Source organism: Salarias fasciatus, chromosome 2, assembly GCF_902148845.1.
Source record: "Salarias fasciatus chromosome 2, fSalaFa1.1, whole genome shotgun sequence".
Lineage (NCBI taxonomy): Eukaryota > Metazoa > Chordata > Actinopteri > Blenniiformes > Blenniidae > Salarias > Salarias fasciatus.
In genome coordinates, this window is record NC_043746.1 from 24,635,095 (window position 1) to 24,653,496 (window position 18,402).

Here is an 18,402-nt window from a genome sequence, read left to right on the forward strand (position 1 = left end):
TGAGAAGGTGCTGAGTGTGCAGAGGTCAGAGGTCAGGTTGTGATCCCACAGAGCTGAAGAGGCAGACATGATGTGAACTTTATTGATCCCTGAGGGGCAATGAGATCCTTCACTCGTATCTCTGTGTTTTATTTACGAGGGTGCGATTGGGTTCATGTCCACCGTGAATCCGGGCGGAGGGACGGATGGTACATGGTTACACTGCACGCTGTTACCAGGCCCTCAGAATGGACTCACAGCAGGCAGACTGGAGGAGGAAGATGACGCAGGAAAGCCCATTAGACACTTTTGAAGGTGTTCTTCGCCTAGATGTAACCAGCGTCTGTTGTTAGGATGCTAAATTTTCAACCGGTCTGAAACTGGTCTAAACCAGCTAAACTTTGAGTCCATGACTTAAAAAAGGCCAAAAATTACCAATGCTAGAACAGTTGGTAATGCTTTACTTGAAGCACCCCTGTATAACACGTTATAAGTACATTACAGCACTGTGTAACTAAAGTTATAAACACTCATAAATGATCACAATGCTTTATAACATCAGGACCTAACCCTAACCCTATGCTGTATAGTGGGTTATAAAGCATTGTGATCATTCATGAGTGTTTATAAGTATTTATAATGTGTAATACTGGGTTCTTCAAGAAAAGTATTACCGAACATCAACTTCTAACTGCACTCTAAAAATAACTTAAAATCTGCTAAAAACTAATATTACACTAACCTTAAAGCTATAGTGCGTAACTTTTAAATGTCTATGAACGTCTGTTTTAGCCAAGCCACTACTAGTGGAGATGACAAAATGCAGATTAAGCCGATCGGCTCCTCTAACATGTCGCGGGATTTTTCAATATATATATTTCTTGCTTTGCGTGTCGACCGGCGACATTCCCGCGCTGGCGAGCAGGAAATTACGCATTTTACGTCACAACAAGAAGGGAGGGGGAGGACGCGCAGAGCATCTCATAGCAACAGGCTCAGCTCAGGCAGAATGAGGAAGCGGCATGGCGGATAATCCAAAGAAACGGCCGAGAAAGAGTCCTGGAGTGGATCATACCACCAGAAAAAAAGCCTGGACGGTTGGGAGAAGGAAAGTGACCGACGGAGAAGGCAAACTTGTCAGGTACAAATTAGCAGGCACCTTGTCTCCCGTTTGTAATAAGCTATTTGCGTTTCTGTGGCTAAAAAAAAAAAAAAAAAAAACAATAATTACCTCTTCGGAAGAGTCCGTCTTTTTTTCACCAGCTGTCCTTATTCACACACAATAAAAACCGTTTCCAACGGTGATTGGCGCTGTGGAAACGCGAATCACTGTGGCAGATTGGGGGGAGAGGGGGAGGGGGGGGAGGAGGGGGAACACCGGGGTGAACGTCATGTGGAAGCGCCGGCTTTATTGTTGTAAGAACGCAGAATTCCGCTAGAGGGCGACCGAAGTTACGCACTATAGCTTTAAACTAACTGTCTAGCTAAATCTAGCTAAAAAGCCAGAAAACATTGCAGGGTTATACTCTTAAAATGGCTTACAAGACTATGACACAATCTTCCTGACACAAATAACAACAACACACAAATGAACAAATCTAAAATTAGCCTTACGTTAGTATAAAATTCACGATAAGTTCAATAAAAAATGTCTTTAAACCTGTGACCTACCTAACCCTAAACTGATTAAAAACAGATATAAAAATAAAATTACACAACTAAAAATAGTTGGAGACAAGTTAAAAAAAAAACAGTCTGAAGAAAGCAAGAAAAGAAAAGACCAGAAAAAGATTTCTAAAGTGTTTGTGTCTCTCTGAAGCCTCAGACTGTGTGACGGCTTCTGGTTCCTCCACAAACACAGAGTACAATGGTTGCCCCCTTGCACAAAAAGATACAAACACACACACACACACACACACACACACGCAATATGCACACAGAAATGCACATACAAAATTACACATGTATTGACACACACACACACACACACACACACACACACACACACACACACACACACACACACACACACACACACACACAAGAATCAATCATTCACAAAAACAGGGATCCGTTAAAAACAGGGATGGGTACTGAATTTGGAACTCTTACGAATCCCAACTGAATTCCGCTGGTACCACATGAGTGCTAATTCATGTAAAACCAAACGATACCATGTTTTGGTACCTGAACGCATCCTTGTGACTGTGAGGGAGTGGGAGGAGATTTTCTGAGTCGTACATGAGCACAGCATTGCACGTACATGAGCGTAATGATGTCAGTAGCTGAGCGTTGAGCGCTCAGTAAACAGAGCAGCGTGGATGATTGGATGCGCTCAAAATCACGGCTCCACTATGCAGATTATGGTCGCTGCAGCGGGAATACTTCTAATTTTAGGAAGCAACAAGTTAACATAGTGATTTCCATGGTGCCGCAACAAACATTTACTTATGCGTAAGTATTTTCTTTGCCTCAACACACACACACACACACACACACACACACACACACACACACACACAGTCTTGTATTTCTATCCTTGTGGGGACCGTCCATTGACTCCCATTCATGTCTAGCCCCTAACCCTGACCCTTACCCTAACCCTAACCCACACCAAAACAAAGCCTAACCCTAAAGAAATGTTTTTGCACTTTTACTTTTTTCAGTAACAACAACATGGTCAAGAAAACGCTGTTTCCCTTCATGGGGACCCAAGAAATGTCCCCACAAATGACATTGTGGGGACATTGACACAAATGACAACAACCTGCTGGAGGCTGCAGCTGCAAACTTGTTTTACATAAGTACCACACACACACACACACACACACACACACACACACACACACACACACACACACACACACACACACAAACATACAATCAAACATCATTTATGCAAAAGCAGAGTAAAAAGCACAGTTAACATAGCACTGTCCATGGTGCTGAAAAAGTCATTCATGTACATTTACTAAATACGATGACATTGCCGCACACACTCACTCTCACTTTCGCACACACACACACACACACACACACACACACACACACACACACACACACACGCATTCTCTCTCTCTCTATCTCTTTCTCTCTCTCTCTCAAATGAGCATTTATGCACAACAAGAACAGAGTGAGTTCACATAGTGCTGTCCATGGAGCTGAAAAAAAATCGACTTTTATTTACTAAGTACACACATACATTGCTTGTGTGCCCCCCCAACACACACACACACACACACACACACACACACACATTCACACACAAGCTTTTATGCACAACACAGAGAGTGAAAACAGAGGCTGTGTTCGAAACCTCATACTGCCTACTACATACTTCCATACCCATACTGTCCATACTGCATACTGCATACCCAGTCCATCAGACAGTATGCAAAGCGTTTACACTATAGCATACTACATAACCCACAATGCATTGCACTCCTCCCCCAGCCGAAATCGACCGGCTGAAGCTGATTTCACTTTAGCTCTAAACTCTTCAAATGTATAACTTTATCGAGATTTTTTTTTTTAAATTAGGCAAAAAAGTGGTGGTTTAGAGCCCGAGTGTGTCATTATTTGTCCGAATACCAGCCGTTTATGATTTTGTTTGGACGAATTCGGCGAAATTTAAGCCAGCCGCAGTGAGCAACGCACTTCCGGTTATTTTCAAAAAAATAAGCCACCCCTTTCCCTTTCTCATGCAAAAAAACCTCAGTGATAAATCTGTGCTTTTATTTTGAAAACAAGAAGCCAAACTTTCAGCAATATATCTCGCTTAAAATCACCGTTTGGACCATTGTCCCGTTAACGGAATTGGACCAGTTATGATGCCTTACCAACGGAGAGTTTTTTTCGGCTCTTCAACGAAGATCGCCTCGCTGTCTTCAGTACATCATGGTCGCTTTCAACATGGACTTGCTCTCAGATGTAAGTGTTTTTTTTTTTTTTTAACTATTTTTAATTAATGTAAATCCAATCAGAAATCTCTAACATAACATACCTACTAGCACAAAAATTGGAGGGAAATTTATATCTAACCATACGTCACGTCCATCGCGTTGCATCTTGGGTAATTTCAGTATGAGTAGTGAACACACAATGTATACTCAACATTTCTGGCGAATGCAGTATGCATCCGGGAACTTCTCGCATACTCAAAATCGCATACTGCCAGTGTAAACGCACTGCATACTTAATAAGTTAGTATGAGTAGTAGGTAAGTACGCAGTTTCGAACACAGCCAGAGGGTAGGTTAACAAAGTGCTGTCCGTGGTGCTGAAATATTATCTACTTACATTTACTAATGCAAAGACTGTATGATGGCTGCTGGTTTCTCTACGCGCGTGCGCACATGCACACACGCGCGCACACACACACACACACACACACACACACATCATTCATGCACAAAAACAGTGAGAGTCAAAAGCTGAAAAACACAGCTAACATGGTACTGTCCATGGTGCTGAGAGAACATTTCCCACTCACCCCATCACCCCCACACACATACAAGTTTCTATGCACAAAAACAGAGAGTGTGTGTTATTCTTTACTCTGAAAAAACATTTACTTAAATTGACAAAATGCACTGACAAATGTTTGATGTTAGCTCATTAGCGCCATGTTGCTGGATGTGGATTAGCTCTCGATGCTAACCTTCTCATACTTTAATGAGCTTCATCGGTCATGGTGCTGATGCACAGTTTGCCTGCTCTCTGTAGACCTCGTCAGTTATCAGGAGGTCCACCACAGGTACCCCACCTTCGGTCTGGGACCACCTCCTTCCAATTTGTGGGGCTGGAGATAAACAGGAACCCAAGGATTTGTCTGTTCTAAGACTGTTCAAATCAGTTTAATATGTTCCACAAATCCAAAATTGGACACTTTTTACAGCCTTGGAAACTGCTAAGTGCTTGTGTTTTGATTGAAGGCTCCTGTTGGTGAGAATTAGTGCATCGGTGTTTGACTTCAACAAGATGTTTTGCTGAATCAGGGCTCGATTTCACTTCTCAAATGTCTGTGGTTGATTTTTTTATTCAAATTATGCTAATACTGCTTGCCTCTAATTCCATTAATATTGGCATGCTGTATCTGGCTAAACTTTTCCAATCAACTCACCACCAGATAGCGATCATTTAACCATACAGTTTGAAATAATGATATTGACCACAGACCCAAGCAGCTCTTTTGAGCATCTCTGTGTTTGTTTTGAACAGTCCATGACCAGCATAGACATACGACAACAACTCACCTCTCTGTTTCAGACCAGGTTCAGGACATTCTTTCAAAATCCTGACTTCCAAGTTGTCAACTCGCTGAGCAAAACCAAGGCCTCACCCACATGCTGCAAGAAGGAGGTCTTCTCATCCATTGGGACAAAGTCCAACTGTGTGACCACCTAAAGAAAGAAGAAAGCTTACTTCATTAATTCCCTTGGGGAATATCTATTTTCTGCAGTTACCCATTCTGTTTCTGGGATGAATCAGGCAGCCATGTCATGGTGCTCCGGGGAGCTGATGAGGCTCAGGGGTCTTGCTCACTGGTGACCTGTCCACTCTAGAAAACGTCTTACCCCAAGTCTGTTTTTATAACCTCTAGTACACAAAGTACACAAATCATAGGAATTCATATTTATGAATAGAGAGCTAAAGTTGGCCAAATAGACAGAATTCAGACCAGGATGTGTGTGTAGTGTCTGAGGATTTTTTGTGCAGCTGGGAACAGGAAGCACTTCTTTTGAAGGTTCAAGGACTTCAGACCGACTGGCGCCGGAGCCTTCTGTGATGTTCTGAGTCAAAGTGGAAGTGGGATTGTGTCATCTTTAATCACCTCCTAATCTCAGGCACCAGCACTAGATCCTTTCAGTACAGTGTCCATGATTCTACTGCAGATATCTACAACAGGACATTGTCGGCCCTCACCCTCTCTAACTGCAGTGCATCACTACCCATGTTGAACTTCACTGATAACGGAACCACTTGGCTTGACGGGGCTTCGGGACATGATGTGGAAAAGTAGATTAACAGGGACTTACAGGTTGAGACCATCTCAAAGGCTGGTCACTTTGTAGTCGTTTGTTAATGAGCTAAAAGGGGGCGGGGCTTGAGCCACAGAAGCTGGCCATAATAAAATGGTTCAGATTTTAAGGTGCTCACCAAGTGTTTTACTCTTGGAAGGTTTGCACACCGCCTACATTGAACTTGGAGAGGTGTGAAACCCAGATCGCAGAGACAGAGGCATCGATCTCCTCTGAACGCCTCCTGTGACCAATATAAGAGATGTACGCTGCAGAGAGGAGGGCGGAGCTGTCTGCTCTTCTACCAGGGGAGGACAGACGTTCAGTTTCTCATCCAAATATCTTATTTCCTTCAAACTCTCCTTTTCAAACGAGATGAATTCAGTCTGTTTCCACACTTTCTAAATGACATTGGCTTGGTTATGAGCAGCCTTCAGGCCTGTCTGAGCAGCGTTAGCATCACCGCGGGGACTCCATAACTCCATTTTCCAAATAAACAGCGGCCTCGTTTCAGATGCTCATCCACACAGAAAGAAAACAGCGTGTGTGTAATCCCTCGAAACAACCCCATACCCAAAATACTATCTTTGAGCGGATCCATCAGCTATTTACTAAACACCTGACCTGGATCTAAGAGCTGCAAACCGACCAGCTTCAGCGCTGCGTCACGAGCTGATTTTATTCCGTTTCTGTTATCCCTGTGTGTCAGTTCTGCTGCAGCAAACCTGCTTCACCCTCAGGGACCAATAAAGTCTCTCCCAATCGATGGCGCTCTGCCCTGCCACCAGTTATACGAGCGTTAGCATGCAGCTGTCGGCTGTACGAGTCAGTAATGGAGTGCGACACCAGATGTTCGTCTGAAAATAACCCGACGCCCTTGAGACTGATGGTTCGGGAGTGAAACTTCTTACTTTTCCCGTTTTGAAAAACAGAGAAAATCTTCCAACGCCATCACAGCTAATGTCACGTTTTTACCTCCATTATGACTCCGTGAACCTCACAATGACCCCACGTGTCGACTCTCATACCAGGTTTCCGGGCAGAAATCCTCTGGAAAAAGAATGAGATCATCCCTCAACTCTGAAGCTCACAGAGGCAAGACGGAGAGAATCAAACCCTCCAGAAGAAATAATGACCAGCTCCAACTCACCGCTCAGCAGAGAGCGCCGGAGCTATTTTAAAGTCATTACGTCAGTTCATTTTCTTCATGGAGAAGAAGTGGGAGACGTCAACGTACTGTGGTCAAACACACACACAGAAAAGGCCTGTTCACTCATTCAAATATGTTAGGTAGAGCCTTACAAACAATATTTAAAAAAAGAAAATACATTAACACTACAAGAAGAACAGTAAAGAATAAACTATTGAGAAAATTCAATGTAAGAATAAAGATGAAATGTTGCAAGAAAAGTGACAATATTGAAATGTAAGAGGCACAAATGTGAAAATTTATATAGAAGTTCCATGTAAATTAAATGAATAAAGTCAAAAGCTGAAATCTGATTTTTTTTTTATTTTTTATAAAGGCTAAATGTAAAAAAATGAGTTAAAAAAAGAAGAGACAATTCCATCAATAATTTCAAACTATAAAAGTAGAAATGGTAAAAATAATTTTTAGAAAAATTTAAAAATTTACTTTAGAGAAACGTTCTTTTCTCCTCTTTATACCTTTGGAACAGCTGTGAACATTTCAAATCTCTGAACTTGTTGCTCTCTGGCTGAAAGTTACAGCTAAAATGAATTCAGTGTAACCTGATGGATTCTCCGTTGTCATGGAAACGGGGGACACTCAGTGATTGATTCTTGTATTTAATAACACTGTGATGGTTTCTCTTCACACACGTATCTGAGTGTGAAGAGCATGTCACAGAATTGTGTTTCCTGATAAGCCTTTCCTGTAATGAGATGTGTAATCAGATAACAGCGTACAGATTTGTGTGTGTAATAATTTGTGGGTGTTATTTGATTTGAGCATGCATAATACAATTTGTGTGTATATGAGTGACATGAAAGCTAAATAACTCAGTAAACCCAACACAATGAGCCTGCCAGTCAACACTGCGAACAAAGAAAACCTTCTGTCCAGTTAAAACCTCCCTACTATCAGAGTGTCCCAGTAGCTGCTGAATACATCTTCAATTGATTCAAAATGCTGCAGAGAGAGCAGTGACAAGAACCAGCAGGAGAGATCACATCACCCCAGTATTAGCTTCTCTTCATTGGCTTCCTGTTACATCTTGGAGGTTCCTTGGTTTTTCTAAAAGTGGAAAGGAAGTCAGAGTGATCAGACTCCTCTCATGTGGAACCAGCTCTCCGTTCAGGAGGGTAAATAATGTTTTGATCCACACAGACCTGCGCATGCGCAGTGCTCCACGGAAGGATATATCGGAGCACAGCAGTAGAAGCATAGACTCAGTCGCTGTGCGCCGGTATATCCTTCCACAGTGCACTATGCTTGTGCAGATCTGTGTGTATCAAAACGTTATTTTAAGGGATTGAAAAGAAAACACGTCTTTTAAAATGTTTTATAACCATTCGGATTTACTTCGCGTGCTAATACACCATCCCCTGGACCACTGGAAGGAGTATTTTGTCCACTTTCTCAGTCTGGCTCTGTCTCCTCTTCACCTGCCATAGTTGAGCTAAGTTAACTACGATGCTAACAGCTGTTAGCCAGGCACTGGACGAACGGACACAAATAAGGTATTTATGAGCTTATCTCACTTTGTAAATGATCGGGATAGGGCGTGGGTCCAAAATCTTCGAAGTATTCTTTTAAGAGACAATTGAAGACTCAATTGCTCAGAGAACACCTAGGCACTTAATCCGACTCCACCTTAGGGATAGAATAAGTCAGATGGTCCAAAACCCAGCACTTATTTAGCACTGACTAAGTTGACAGAAAAAAAAAAAAATGGGGGGGATGGTTGGCACTTCTTCTGTGACTTGATGGCCACTCCTTTGACCAATCACACTTGAAGCCCTTTTACACTTACTAAAGGTTTTTCCTTATGTCTGAATTCTTGCTTGTGCTGTACATCGCTTTGGACAAAAGCGTCTGCTGAATAAAATTGTAGAATTTCTTTGTTTTTTGTTTTTTTTAAATGAAAAATGAAAAATCTCTTCTGTTGCTATTCTTTTCCAACAGCTTTAACTATGAGACGGATCAACTTCTGTATTGCTTTTCTTTTGTAGCTAAATTCCAATTTATTGTTTGTAACGCTCAGATATGTTTGATAACTTCCCCCAGCGGCCCCAGAATCCGGTTGCTTTTTGGGGCTCAGAGCTCTATCCAATCATTTCATGGTGAACAGAAGCAAATAATCAGGGAAACAATACAGTTTCTAGCAGATCCACACACACACACACACACACACACACACACACACACACACACACACACGCACACGCACGTGTCCTCGTTCCGCAGCTCAAACATTTAAAGACACTCTCTCATTTTCTTTCCGCCTCGCAGCTCATTTTTTTCAGTGGAGTACATAAACCGATCAAATCTCCCGTAAAATATTCTCATGGAGACAATCGGACGTGTTTGGAGCTCCTGCAGAGATCCACTACTCCACCGCGCCACACACTCCGAGAAGGCAGCGCAGGGAGAACAATCACTCCACCATCAGAGGAGAGTGAAACAAAGGAAATCGATTGGGGCTGGAGGCAATCAGCAGCAGGAGAGTAAAGAGAGGAGAAAGTATCGGGCGCAAGAAGACAAACAGAGAACAATCAGGCAGGAAAACAAAGCAGGGAGCAGGACAAACAGAGAAATTACAGAGGGAGAGACTAACAGAAAGGAGCTTCCCTCTAGTTTCTGAAATGAAATCATGGGAATAAATGGAGAAAATCTGAGTTAAAAATGAAAGAAAGTTTTTATTTCTGCTATTACTTCATTACTTCACAGAAGTACTCAGGCACATTGTAAAGTCAGGTTGATTTTTGTCAATTTCACTGTTTACATTAATTGGCCAGCAGGTACTTCTTTTAAAAATCACTTACAGATAGAATGGAAGATTTTAACTGTAAAAAGAATAATCTGAAGAAATCTAGAAAAAATAATAAACCTAACAGAGCAGCTAAGAGAGAGACTGTTCATGTAATACCACTTCCTACCAGTAGGTGGTGGTGTGAGTATTCGGTTTTTCAGCATCGGTGAACAACAAATAGCAGAAACAAACTCAGTCACATGGGAGGATTGTGACGTTGACGGTCAAATTTTCAAAACATTTATGTATCATGATATTTTTTCCATTGCTATGAAAAAGTCACAGATGTCCCAAAAGAGTGTTTAAAAGGCTTCAGAATGACACACAACAGGGTAAGTACTTTTTCAAGTGCTTTCTTTACAAAGTGTCGTTCAAAATGCTTTACATGTTAAAACATTTATACATCAGAGCAGGTAACAGGAACACACAGTGTAACCAACCACTAGCAAGTAACAAAAAGCCTCTAAGGTTAAAGTGCAGCTAACAGATCGCAGCTAACTGTGCCAACGAGGGCTAATAGGAAAGCATCTATAAGCAGCCAGTAGTTAGCGTCTAACAGTTCTCTCCAATGAATATGACCAAACAAACACTTTGCTGCTCTTGTGGTGTTTTTCTGTTAAGTTCAGGAGGTAAACATGTTTAGATCACTTTAGACAAACAGACATGTTACAGTGACTTTACTTGGGGCGACTATAAAGGCACAGTTAATCATAGTTGATCATTTTCTTTCTTTTTTTTTTTTTTTTTTTTTAAATGAAATGAGTCTTCTCTGTATGAGGAATCTGGCATGTTTAATCTTTTTAATGTGAGTGATCTTGTTCCTGCGTTTTCTCATTCAACAGATGATTGAACCGGCGTTAAATAACAGAAATGGGCCGTTCAGTATCATCCAAAGTGAAAGACTGAGCATGTATTTGTGCGAATGTTCTCTTTTTTTCCACTTTGACTTTGTGTGTTATTGAGAGAAATGGGAGCGTGGAGGCAGCAGCAGCATACAGAGCGAGTCAGGGGTGCTGGAGGTGAGTCCACTGTCGTCTTGAATCAGCGCTCGGAGCCGAGCTGTTAGCCGCGCTCATACACCGCCCTGACCCCACCATTAGCAGCCCCATTAATCACAGCCTCACATCAGTTTCCCAGACATCCTGCAGTGCAGAGACACGTGAAGAACTACAACACTCCACACACTCCAATCAGAGGAAACGTGGCACGAACACGCCAAGGTTTCTGGGTAATGCAGTTTTAATTTGGAGGGCGGCGGAATCATAAAAGAAACATGAGGGAATAGAGGACTCTGTCAGAGGGCAGCACACACACACACACACGGGTACAAACAAGGATGTTATAAAGGGTACACACTCACATACACACAAAGTGGTCATACACACACACAAAACACAAACTTAGTCATCATCTACATTTTATCTTAAACTAAAAACAGAAGCTCATTAGCCTGTCTGTCGAAGCAGTGGACAGATGTATTCAGACAGGAGTGTGTGTGTGTGTGTGTGTGTGTGTGTGTGTGTGTGTGTGTGTGTGTGTGTGTGTGTGTGTGTGTGTGTGTGTGTGTTTCCTCTGGGAGGCTCAGTCACACCTGAGTCAGGAGGTCAGATGCTGCATTTCCTCCAAACCACAACTTGATGCTTACTTCCTGTGATTAGAGGAAGCATTTTACACACACACACACACACACACACACACACACACACACACACACACAGCATCATGCTAATATGCTAGCAGCAGTGTGTCAGCCTGCTGTCTGCTCTCTCTTCACCTCGTTAGCCAATCAGCTGACAGGTTGATGAATGTTCACAGCTTTTCGAATTGATCCACACAGACATGTCGGAGTTAAGTTCACCTGTTGTGACCTCCGTCTCCAGTTTTCTGCCTCATATCGGGTCTGCGCTTCTTATCGATTGTGAATAAATGCTCCACAGTGGATAAAAAGATCTGGTGACAGCTGATAGCCAGAAGTTACTGTGAAGGTAGCAGTTTTAAAACTCGATATTCACCTAAAAAAAAAATTAAATATCAAAAGACGATGAAATCCAGTTCCAAAAAACTTAGGACGTTATGTTGAATATGACGCTGATCTCACGCTGACCCTCAAGCTTACGTCTGAAAAGTTAAAAAAATGTCATCACAAGCTGCAGGCTTATTTGAGTGGAGGTTCCCCAGTTGAAAAAAAACAAGTTCAAACACATGCAGATCTTATGTGTAGTGTTTACCACTTCTGGCTCACTATGAGAAAGTCAGTAGTTTGATTCCAGAACTGGAGAGGTTGCCGGTCAGAGTTTGCATGTTCTCTCTGCTGAGATTAGAAGTGGTGTGGAGTTTCTCCGTGACGCGCTGCAGTTTGCGTTATTGATGAGATATTTTCACATTCCTCTCTCTGGGGACGCCCGTATGCCCACGGACGTGGCATCTCATTTGATTGCCGAGGCTTTTCCCCTGCGGCCACCTGTCACGCCGCGTTACGTGTTCATCTGCACGTCGGGTTTAAACAGGGAGACCGGAGCTGAACATCAGTGTGACGCCCCGCTGGCAGCTGGGATTCAGTCACACTCAGAGTCCAGGAGAGGAGATGGGAGATAATGTGTGCAGAGCTCCACGTCTGATTGACAGCTATGTGTATGTGAGTGTGTGTATGTGCGTGTGTGTGTGTGTGTGTAGCATAGCATCTCAATACTAAACATCTCGATAGGAGTCAGGTTTGATTGCGGCTGCTAGCCTCGTGCATCCCGCTAACAATGTCCACTACTGGAAAAACCCTGAGGACATTTCCAACAGGCTGTCCAATTAGCCAATCACCTGTTGACCCTGGTTGCTATGGTGATTCCAGACAGGAGAGACTGACGCAGGAAAAGTGTGTACGGAGTCACAGATCATTGCAAAAATCAAAAGTGAGCTAACAGGTTAGCCACCCAGAGGAGCAGGGAAGGACAATGTTTACAGTCAGCATTCAGTTGGTTTCTTGTATTTTGGGATTTGAACACCTGAACAGATCCGACTGCTGCAGGAGTAGATGTGATCCCACTTTGAAACCTTTAAATTCTGCCAAGTCAGTGTGTTGAAGTTCAGCTTAAGTCGCACTAACAGGATCATTCCTGCTTGTACCATCGCTACCGTACCATCGCCAGTTGCTATGGCGATGGTGCAGTTGGAGGTTTGGTGACAGGGGAGGTGTGGTGGACTGACGGTGGGGGTTAAAGAGGCGGTGTGCAAAGAGGCGACGTGATCTGTCAAAGGGCCTCTCCTGTAATGACAGATGTCACTCCTGTGTCTACTTATCTCAGCTGTGAATTATATCATGTTACATTTTGTTAAAAAAAAAAAAAAAAGATTTTTGGACTAACGACGCAGTTTCCTCTGCAGTTTCTGTGATTAGCATTCAATCAGCATTATGGAGAAGCTTCAGGATGCAGAACATTGACAAGCTCACAGTTTCATTCTTTGGTTTCCGGTGAAGTTTCACTTCATCCAGACTGAAGTGAAGTTTTGATGTCCTGAGCTGTTCTGATGGAAGCTTGGTAATCCGTCCCATACTCAGAATGAGGCTAATTAGCAGCTGTGAAGCACATTGTGTTTCCATCTGTAATGTGTGGTGAAAGAACTCTTCCAAAATTGTTAAAACATTTTCTTCACTGATGGAAATAAAAGAGCATTTTTCTGTAATAGCTGTCTTCCCATCATGAGATGCGTGTCAGGTGTGTGTGCGTGTGTGTGTGTGTGTCTGTGTCTGTGTGTGTGTGTTCTGAGCCTGAACTGTGGGTGTTGTTGAGGGGGCGTGATGTCTTGTTTTGGATACGCACCGCTTCCTGACTTAATGTCGGAGTGGTAGTTGGAACGCGTCTCCAGATGTTTCACATTGCAGACGTCTCTTGGCTCGTGATGAGCCATCAGCGCCTCGCAGGAATCACTCATGCTGCGGCAAATTAGAAAGAAACTTCATCACTCCACCACGCAGAATGGAAACAGTAAAGTTTAGATCTTCTTAAATGGCTCAATGTGGAAACTCCTACATCTGAGCAGGAAGCAGGTCAAAGCCAGAGAAAAGTAAACTACACCAGGTTGTCTCTTTTCAGAAAGAAACAACACTGTCAACATGAATATGGTCATTAAAAAGAAAAAGCTGTTATGTCTGAGGGAGGGAGGTGCAGGGAGGTGGACGCAATGAGCCAGAGATGCCAGTTAAACTCCGTTTTTGTTCACATCAGGTTCAAAAAACCAAAGATGTCCAAAAGGCAACAAAAATAGGAATCCACCATGGACACGGGTGCTAAACCCAAAACCACAAAAAGGATTTGCTGCAGCTGGAGCACACAAGGATGCGGCAAAACCCCATTAAACACACGCACGCACGCACGCACGCACGCACGCACGCACGCACGCACGCACGCACGCACGCACGCACACACACACACACACACACACACACACACACACACACACACAGGGCACAAGCACTGCAGACCTGACACAGAGACCAGACGAGCCGACGACCAGAACCCAGACAGAGCGACTCTTATAAGCCCAGAGCACCGAGTGACTGCAATCACACACTCAGGCACAGGTGAACGACATCAAGACAGGAACAGCAGTCAGACACGAGGAGAGGAGCCAACAGAGCCTAAATGTCGCAAACACAGACAGGACAAAACATGAACCCTGACAAAATCTATATATACTCAGGGCAGTACAGCGGTCAGCATGTCACATCTGTTCAGTTGGATGGATGAATGGCTGGGTGTTAGATAAATGGATGGATGGATGTTAGATGAATGTAATGATGGATAATAGATAAAAGGATGGATGGATCGATGGTTGGGTGGATGCAGTGGTTTAAGTCGGCCGGTATGCACCAGTACGGAGATCTGTGACTTCTAAAAATGATAGTTGAGTGTCCTTTCACTTCTCCAAGCGCCAAGAACGTTCTGGTAAGCTCACCAGTGGGCCTACTTTAATCCTTCAAACAGCTGCACTGACTCTCATCATAGCACCTCAGCCTTGACAGCGCCGAGCGAACGTTTACTACTTCATCTGGCAGAGACTTCATTACCCATACTGCCCTGAGCTGCATTAGAGCAGTGCGTATGCCTCTTACAAGCCATGAGTCCAGAAGTGTGTGGGTGGTTCTGTTAAGAAAATACAAGAAAAACCCTAACATGCTCCCCTGGCTGGCAACGCACCAAGTTAATCTGATGTTGCAGGTCAGAGTCAGACGCAAGCTAATGGTGGCAGCACTGTTGACACTGTGGACATTCTGACGAGTGATGAGGAGGAAGGATGTGAAAGTTCACAGTTTGGGTTCTGTCTGACTCCTTCCAGCTGCCCAGTGCACGCTTTTTCTCGTCTGTCTGACTTGAGCCATGGCTTTGCCTTGGATTTTCGAATATACCAGTTTTAATGGAATTGATCTCTCAACGCAACTGATATGAGCATCGCAACAAAGACCTAAGGTGCGGGTGATCGGGTATGGGATCAACACCTGGGGAAAGTGGAGAGGGATCACTGACCATCTGGAGAACTCAGTCGTAAAATGGACGATCTGATTGGGGCTGTGGTTGGTTTGGGGGGGAAGTTGGGTGTCATCAATAGAGGGGTTGATGCAGTTGTTGTCTGGGAGTTGAGGGCAGAGCAGAGGGAAGGTGAAAATGGCTCCTTCCCACATCAAAACAAAGACACCAATGATTACATTCGGTGCCCCTGACTGGAATCAACAGCAACTCCTCCAGAATATTCAATGCCAAGCGATAGCTCGCCTGTATCCTCCCTCTCTCTCATAGCCACCTGTGTGACTTCGGACTGCTCCAACTAAGGATGTTCCCATAGCAACAAGCTGTTGTTGTTTTTTTTTTTTTTGCACTACCACCTAGCGAACTGAGGCAACTTGGGGTGGGACACTAAAGAGATGGGCCTGTCTACACACACACACACACACACACACACACACACACACACACACACACACACACACACACAATTGGACTCAAAGACTTTTGAGAACTGAGATCAAACAGGACACACACACCCCTCACCTATCGACCGTCTCCCCTTCCTCTCCTCTTCTGCTGATGGACAGTGGCTGGTCCACTGGCGCGATGAAAGCTGTGACGGGACTGGACCGCTGAACTGAGGCAATTGTCTTAAGTTGTTGTTTTATGTGTGTGGGGTCTGTTTTTTTTTTTTTTTTGGTTCCTCAATTCTAATTATGATTCCCCTCGGAGGCATGGGCTAAAACGATGTACCTTTTTTTTCCCTGTGTCACTTAAAGCACTGGATGGATGTCAGATAAACGGATGGAAGATGGATGGATCTGAAACTGATGGCAGGCGGATAGATAGATGGATGGATGGAAATGGAGAGATGATGGGTTGATGGTTGATGGATTGATGGATGAACATTTTGATGGCAAACTGATAGACAGACAAGAATGAAATCGGAACAATATACTTGAAAAGTCAAATATGTACATGACAAATACCAAACACAAAAGCACAAACGGCATCCATGCACTTAAATAAAAAAAGCTGCTGTTTTGCTTTGCAGTGATTGGTTGATGTAGGGGCAAGGGAGCGTGGCCTGAGATACGGAGGCGGACCCCATTAAAACGTCCTCGCTGTGTTACAGCAGGATTTCTAAGACCAGATGTTTGATCTTGGAATGGTCTTTACAACCCCAGCTTTTACTGGAGGGACATGAAACTCAGAACCCCCTCAGAGTTGGAGTCTGAGCTGCTAATGATGCCGAACGAGAACGCGAGGGGTGACCACTGGTGTGAAAGACGACCTCCGTCCGCCCTCCTTTCATATTTGATGCAGGTGAGCAGCCATTCTCTCATTATTCCCTCCTGTGTCCTCCTGCTTTTATTTCAGCCCCTCCATGTAAATTTGATCTGTCCTCTGAGGCGATGTGTGCAGAAAGCTGCCAGGTCTGAGCCGAGGTCCACGTGGAGGACGCACAGAGGGTCTCAGAGGGTCTCAGAGCCGAACACACCCCGCTCCCTGCATTCATTTCACACTCTGCATCCATAAACACTCATTAAATCCACTCGGCTGGAACCACAATCTGACTCCTCCCTCACATCACTGCCTCCTCTCTGTGAACACACACACACACACACACACACACACACACACACACACACACACACACACACACACACACACACACACACACACACACACTTAACTATTCACAAATAGATATAAACAAATAAACATACAGATGTGCATGCACACGCACACACACACACACATACCGCAGGATGATTTACGGCCGTTCACTCTTCTGTAACAAACACAAACACACTGAGCAGCTTCATATCTGCACTGAATAAATGTGAGTTAATGAAATGTCGCCTGAAATGATGAAAACACACAAACATTGATCAGCTGCAGCGAACGGCACAAAACACTGAACCCCCGTCATGCAGGGATCATCATCCTGGTCTACCGGCTTAGGCTGGACTAGCTTCATGATGCTTGTCAACACTTACCTGCAACTCCAGTGAAAACCTACTAAACAACATCTGCAGCACAGCAAGCATGATTGAATAGCTGCAGCGGATAATCCAGAAGAGACCAGCACGGATCAGAATGAACCAAATCAACAGAAACAGATAGAAACCAACAAACATGAACCAACATTAACAAATAGAAGTCAGTTAAAATAAACACAAACAATACATCCATAAACCAGTGCAGTGTAAAGGTTGATTTTTTTCTGCAGAAGCTGGTTGAGATCAGATTTGGGTTCAGGAGCTCGGTTTTTCTCACAGTTTCTCCATGTTTGATTTTTTCCGATTGTAGCTTTGCTGTCCGTGCTGATAAAAGCCAGAGTCACAGTCTGGACTCATTTCATCAGGCTGAGTGGGCTGCGGGGAACCTTCATCCACATTCCTCATGCTGGTGGGACATTTGGATCCGACGTGTGTACCGCCACACTCTGGCTACTCGCCTCGCATTACAATATCCTCTTCTTCTCTGCATACATTTACTGCTGTGAGGAGGTCTCAGGGACAAAGACATTACAGCTCCATGAATTTACAGCACTGACACACACATTTCATCCACACATTTTCATTCGTGTGTGTTTCTGTCCATGGATTAGTTTTACAGGAGTGAATTACATCCACTTATTCCACGCTTTCTTGTTTCAATACAAATCCCCAGTAGAAAAAAAAATTAATAAAAAAATGGAACCAGGTTTTTATTGTTTCCAGGCTGCTGCCAACACAATCTTCCTAAACTGCTGCAGAGCACCGGTGGGGGGAAGTGATTAAAACTGGATTTAATTTACAGATAAAACTATGAAAAGACCAACCTTTCACACAATTTTAATGAGGAAAAAAAAAACATAATTCATCATATTTGTTATTGTCACTCTGCAGGTAGCTCACAGTCTCAC